The sequence below is a fragment of the Halichoerus grypus genome, chromosome 11 (genome assembly GCF_964656455.1).
Source record: "Halichoerus grypus chromosome 11, mHalGry1.hap1.1, whole genome shotgun sequence".
Classification (NCBI taxonomy): domain Eukaryota; kingdom Metazoa; phylum Chordata; class Mammalia; order Carnivora; family Phocidae; genus Halichoerus; species Halichoerus grypus.
In genome coordinates, this window is record NC_135722.1 from 77,392,874 (window position 1) to 77,399,978 (window position 7,105).

Consider the following 7,105-nt stretch of genomic DNA (forward strand, 5'->3'; position numbering starts at 1 on the left):
GGCACACAGCAGATGAGAGTAAATTTCCTTTACTCTGATGTTGCTGAAGTTACAGGGCAGTCAGGGACAAAAAGTAAGAGTAAATATCTGAAGTGATAAAAGAAAGTCATAGGGACTTCCCAAATTTTCTAGGTTTTATTGTTACTATTTATGACTTACATCTAAAACAAAACTGTGTCAACTAGCTGCTTCTAATTCAATTTTTTTCCTATCAAGGTACTTTAAAAAAACCTCTACAAATTTTTTGGTAAAATTTCCTAAAACGTACATAAGTAAGAAGAGATATTGTGGTTTAATGCCAGTTCCTAATATGGTAACAATATTTTCAGGTTCATTGATTCAATCATTCAGTAAAATAATTTTTGAGCAGTTATTATGAACCATATTTGGTAGTGGGAACACAATAACAGGGGTGAAGCAGCAGGAAATGAATGTATTTCATGTATCAGACCAAGGGAAACTCCTTGTGTGGCGTAAATTTTTTCCTGTTCCATTACACATGCTAACTGTGCTTAATAAGATGTATTTTCTGCTTGTAATGGAAATAATATCTCCTGGGATAGTCAAATGTAATAATAACTAGGCTGCAGAGTTTAAACACACATGGCAACAAATAGAAATATTTTTTAATTGAATTTCTCTGCCCAATTTTTGGAATCACATCCCTCTCCTGCAGCAAAATTTCTCTTACCCACTTTGTGTCTTCTCAATTTCCAGAGCATAACTTTAAAGGTCATCAAATTGAAAACCAAGAAAAATCTCAAATCCTTTAATTTGCCTTTATGTAAAAGTGAGGAAATTTTGGCACAATGTATCTAAGACAACATGCTTTTGAACTATTTTGGAAGTTATCATTTAGCTGGCCTTGTAGAAAGGACTGGGGCTGCTCAGTCAGTATAAGTCTGGTACCTCTGAGTAAGATCAGGAGCTATAGATAATAATTGCCCTGTGACTTGCACCACTTTATTTTTTGAAAATCAAAGTATTTTTCCTTGTTTGCAAATGAAGGGTACATGCTGAGAGAAAGCTGTGAAAAAGTTTGGGTTGTGGTAGGAAGTGTTTCAGGCACCTAAAAAGATAAATGAAGAGAGGGAAAAGAGAACTATAAGAACATAGAGTACAAATGAGATAAATCATGAGAATCTGTTCAAAGAACGAAATATTGAAGGAACAACAGCAGGAAGAACAGAAACTAAGCCTCCCACACATTCACTCTGGCCCAGCTCCAGCCAGAGACATAGTGAGCACATCTGATATAAAATTTTGAGGGGAAAAATGAAAGTGAGGAGAATATCAATAATTTAATAGTGTGTAGAGCCAAAGGAAAAAGTTAAAAATAAAAACAGAAAAAAAATCAACAATACTTATTTTGCCTTTTCCTACCACAAAGGCTATCTGAAGAGACCTTTTAAAATGGGAAAAAAGTGGGAGAAAGGAACTTAACATTGAGTACCATCTGTGTGGTACAGAGTTCCACATGCATTATATTATTTAATTTCTCAGACAACTCTGAACTGCAGTTACTTCCCCCCACTATTTTTATATAGGAAAAGTGAGGTTCAGGAGATTTTCATGTGTCTTAATACAATAAGCTGAATTTCAAATGTGTCTAATGATGAAATTAACACTACCACTCAATACAATTTTGCAGCATTCTGCTCAGAATATTTGGTAGAAATATTCAGTACTCAACCTGACTCATTTTTCCTGCCATCTTACTAAAAAAGTACATCCACCCATACAAAAATACATACTTAAAATAGCAACAGGGTCATGAATATCAAGCCCTGCATTGTTGGAAACTCTATGTACTATGGCAAGCTAAGGATAAGAAAGTTAATATAGGTTGGAGTTATATTACAAAGTATTCATGGATGAGTAGCATAGACAAATAACAATCTGGAGGCGGACCAAGTGAGTCCTAATGTAACTAAAGGGGGGAAACTTTACATGATGAGTCATGTAAGTCTTTTTTTTTTAAGTTTCTTTTTTTTCTTTTTTAATATTTTATTTATTTATTTGACAGAGAGAGAACACCAGCAGGGGCAGTGACAGGCAAAGGAAGAGGGACAAGCAGGCTCCCCGCTGAGCAGGGAGCCTTATGTGGGTCTCTATCCCAGGATCCTGAGATCAAGATCTGGGCTGAAGGCAGATGCTTCACCCACTGAGTCACCCAGGTGCCCCGTCATGTAAGTCTTGATCAGACCACATGAATTTTGATATTTCACATTTTGAAACCAAGACTTTAAAATTTACTAGATCTAATAAAAGTGGTAAAGCTTTTCCACCAATTTAATTCAGAAATTAGTTCATTCATTCATAAATTGAACTTCTATTGAGCACCTACTATGTGGCAAACCTATATCAGCCAACCAGAGTGTAATCATGAGTAAGGACTTGAGACTGACTATTCTAGCCATCAAGGAACATACTTTCTAGTGAGAGAGATGGGTAAACTTAACTATTATGAAATGTGTTTAATATAGTATTAGGAATATGAGGGACAGAAGCAGGAAAATGTTTATCTTGGCCTGGAAGGCTGACCTAAAGCCTGCATAGTTTTGATAAGAATCAAATACATGCTGGTTGCTACATTCTTTATGGGTCTCATGACTGCCTGTATACTTCCCTGATAATTAATGTCGACTTGAATGATAAGCACCAGAGGAATCTTGCCAAAGTAGTTTTATAAGTAGAAATTCAAAGAAATTTGAAGAAACTTTTGTAATTGGATACTCCCTGCATGCCCCCTTCTCCTTCATTACTAAGCATATAACAACCAGCCTCACACAGCAAAAAGTACATCTCTTTCTGCCCACAGGTCCTGTCTCTGCGCTACTTAAGTAAAGTTAGTGAGTTGCACCATAAACATCTCAAGAAAATTTTCTTGACCATTGCATTAGAGGAGCCCATATCAAGATCAAGGCATTAACTAATTTGCAGGAAGTTAGGGACAGTTTTATGGGAAAAGATATATAGATATCAGATATTTATTTAGATATTTCATAGAGAAATTAAGTTTCAGTCAAATAGAGATGATGGGGAAGAGCCCTCTACTAGCCTCCGATGGCCCGTCTCACTGCCCTGCACTGCCACTGCCCTGCAGAAGTGCTTCTATTATCCACAGTCTTTCACCAAATTATGCCAGTGTCCAGAGCACTGGCTCCTCATCCACTTGGGCCTATACCAAAGGTATAAAAGCTGGTGCAGATGCTTGAGCCTTAATGCTTCAAGGTACAGACCTTTTAGCCAATGTTGTAGCCCTTACTATGGAGCCAAAGGGAAGAACAGTGATTATTGACCAGAGTTGAGGAAGTCCCAAAGTAACAAAAGATGGTGTGACTATTGCAAAAGCAATTGGCTTAAAAGATAAATATAAAAATATTGGTGCTAAACTTGTTCAAGATGTTGCCAATAACACTTTTGAAGAGACTGGGGATGGCACCACTACCACTACTGTCCTGGCACGCTCTATTGCCAAAGAAGGCTTCGAGAAGATTAGCAAAGGTGCTAATTCTGTGGAAGTCAAGAGAGGTGTGATATTACCTGTTGATCCTGCAATTGCTGAACTTAAGAAGCAGCCTTCAGTGACAACCCCTGAAGAAATTGCTCAGGATGCTATGATTTCTGTAAATGGAGACAAAGAAATTGGCAACATCATTTCTGATGCAATGGCAAAGTTTGGAAGAAAGGGTGTCATCACAATAAAGGATGGGAAAAACACTAAATGATGAATTAGAAATTATTGAAGGCATGAAATTTGATCAATTTCTCCATACTTTATTAATACATCAAAAGATCAGCAATGTGAACTCCAAGATGCCTATGTTCTACTGAGTAAAAAGAAAATTTCTAGTGTCCGGTCCATCATCCCTGCTCTTAAAATTACCAATGCTCACTGTAAGCCCTTGGTCATAACTGCTGAAGATGTTAAGGGAGAAGCTCTGAGTATACTCACTTTGAGTAGGCTAAAAGTTGGTCTTCAGGTTGTGGCAGTCCAGGCTCCAGGTCTTGGTGACAATAGAAAGAATCAGCTTAAAGACATGGCTATTGCTACCGGTGGTGCAGTGTTTGGAGAAGAACTGACCTCACAACTTAGAAAATGTTGGAGAGGTCATTGTGACCAATGATGATGCCATGCTCTTAAAAGGAAAAATTGAGAAGGCTCAAATTGAAAAATGTATTCAAAGAAATCATTGAGCAGTTATATATAACAACTAGAAAATGTGAAAAGGAAAAACTGAACGAACGTCTGGCAAAACTCAGATGGAGTAGGTGTGCTGAAGGTTGGTGGGACAAGTGATGTTGAAGTGAATGAAAGACAGTTACAGATGCCCTCAGTGCTCCACCAGCTGCTGTTGAAGAAGGCATTGCTCTGGGAGAGGGTTGTGCCCTGCTTCGATGCATTCCTGCCTTAGATTCAATAACTCCAGCTAATGAAGATCAAAAAATTGGTATAGAATTATTAAGAGAACACTCAAAATTCTTCCAGTGACCACTGTTAAGAATATAGGTGTTGAAGGATCATTGATAGTTGAGAAAATTATGCAGAGTTCCTCAGAAGTTGGTTATGACACTATGCTTGGAGATTTTGTGACTATGGTGGAAAAAGGAATCATGGATCCAACTAAGATTGTAAGAACTGCTTTCTTGAATGCTGCTGGAATGGCCTCTCTGTTAACTACAGCAGAAGTGTAGTCACCGAAATTCCTAAAGAAGAGGAAGACCCAGGAATGGGTGGAATGGGAGGTTGTATGGAGGTGGCGTGTTCTGATTCCTAGAATAGTGCTTTACCATAATTTTTTAAAGGCTTCTTAAATATATATTTAACATTTTTAAAAGTACAGAAAATTAAGAAATTTTACAAAGAGGCATGAACCACATCCCAGACTTAACAAATATTAAAATTTTGCTCTATTTCCCTCAGACATATTTTATAATGAATAAAACATGATAGACAAAATCTTTCTTGGTTTGTATACATTTAATATGAATAGATCCATAAAATATATAATATCATGTCAGTGTTCTTGTTACATCTTTGTATAAATGTTTTATGTTGTTTATGTATTTCTGTAACTTACTCTTAAACTTAACATTACTTTTGAGATCTATCTTTATTAATACATAAATTTAGTTTATTTCAACATATATATAACATCCCATTACATGAATATTCCACAATTATTTATGTTTGCTAATGTAGAAATAAACATCCTTTACACAAGTTTCTGTAAGATACAAATTCAGATCTAGGATTGCTAATATGTTTACTGTCATAAAATCTTGACATTTTGATTTTGATTTTGGCAAATTTCTCTCTAAGATGACTATACCAGTTTATTGCTCTGCCATCAGGGTAAGATAATTCCTATCATCCCAAATACTCACCAAGGCTTGATATTTTATCACCCTTTTAAATATTTGCAACTCTGATGGGTTTGAAATGGTATCTCCTTATTGTAATCTGCATAAACACTAATGTTTACTTCTATAAAATTTATCTAAAATTATATAACCTTCCACTGTTGCACTTTTTGTCTTATTGATTTATAAAAGCCATTATTAATTTAGAATACAATTACTTGCCTGTGAATGTATTAATAATAATTTGTTACAGATTAACTGCCCTTCAAGTTTATTATTTTTCAACCTCCTTTATATATTTAAATATACACATACTATTTTAAGTAGCCTATATGTTACTGGTGAAACATAAAAGTATAATAACCACCTGTGAATTCACCACCAGAACACTCTCAATGTCTACATCCCTTTCCCCTATCCCATTATCCTGTTCTCTTCTCCAAGGCTACTGTCTCTTTCTTGGGTGTAACATTCCCTTACTTTTTTTTTTTTTTAATTTTATTATGTTATGTTAATCACCATACATTACATCATTAGTTTTTGATGTAGTGTTCCATGATTCATTGTTTGCGTATAACACCCAGTACGTGCCCTCTTTAATACCCATCACCGAGCTAACCCATCCCCCCACCCCCCATTATTTTTTAAAAAGATTTTATTTATTTATTTGAGAGAGAGAGAGACAGAGAGACAGAGATATAGAGACAGAGCATGAGTGGGGAGGAGAGGGAGAAGCCGGCTCCCCATTGAGCAGGGAGCCTGACACTGGGCTCAATCCCAGGACCCTGGGATCATGACGTAAGCAGAAGGCAGCCACTTAACCAACTGAAACACCCAGGAGCCCCAGTCCCTTGCCATTATTAATGAACTGTGAGAGGAAGCTCAAGGCAGTGCTCCTCAACAATAACTTCAGAGAAGCCAGTTGAAGGAAATGACTGAAGAAAAGCCTGGCTGATACTTAAGAAAATCATTGTAACCATCAGTTACTGGTTTCAGTTGACAAAATACAATGGTTTACTACTGTCATTGTCCATGCCTATGGAAAATTTATATTATATTTTTGAATAAAAAGACATTTGCACATTCCTGACAACTGAGTGCAAGGGCCATGTACCAATGTACTGCTTTCAACTTAAATCACTGAGGCATTTTTACTACTATTCTGTTAAAATCAGGATTTTAGTGCTTGCCATTACCAAATGAAAAGTAAAAAAGCAGCCTTTCTGTGGAGAGTATGAATAATTGTATACAAAGTAGAGAAATATCAAATTATGTGATAACTTTGTGTAATAAAAATTTGCTTAAAGTTAAAAAAAAGTGATGAAGAAAAAAGTTCTTGATAAAGATGATTTTAAGGAGGAAACGGGAATTCCTAGGTGAAAAATACAAATGTGCTTTGAATCCTTTCTCTGTCACTTAGTCACTTTGAAACCTTGGGTAATTTAACTTCTTTGAATTTCAGTTTTCTCATCTATTATATGGTTTCTCGTCTAATAAAATCCTCTACCAAAGATGGTTGTGAGAAATAACCAGTATGAGTCACCAGGAAATCCAGTCTGAAATGTGATGATCATTTTCCTCCATACATCTGATGTCCTGTGAGTCTAACCTTCAATACTGAGAAAGGAGAAACCTATTCTCCTAAAACTTATTTGAAAATTCTGTTGGCTACTTACTGCTACACTCAATGGGGACCATGGTTCTGACTTAGCATGATAATTCCTTTGCTCTTGGGCCT

The 7,105-nt window shown here is 36.1% G+C and overlaps 1 pseudogene; it reads left to right on the plus strand.

Moving 5' to 3' along the window:
• Nucleotides 1-3,066: 3,066 nt before the first annotated feature.
• On the plus strand, nucleotides 3,067-4,781 carry LOC118550177 (60 kDa heat shock protein, mitochondrial pseudogene; annotated as a pseudogene).
• The last annotated feature ends 2,324 nt before the right edge of the window (nucleotides 4,782-7,105 follow it).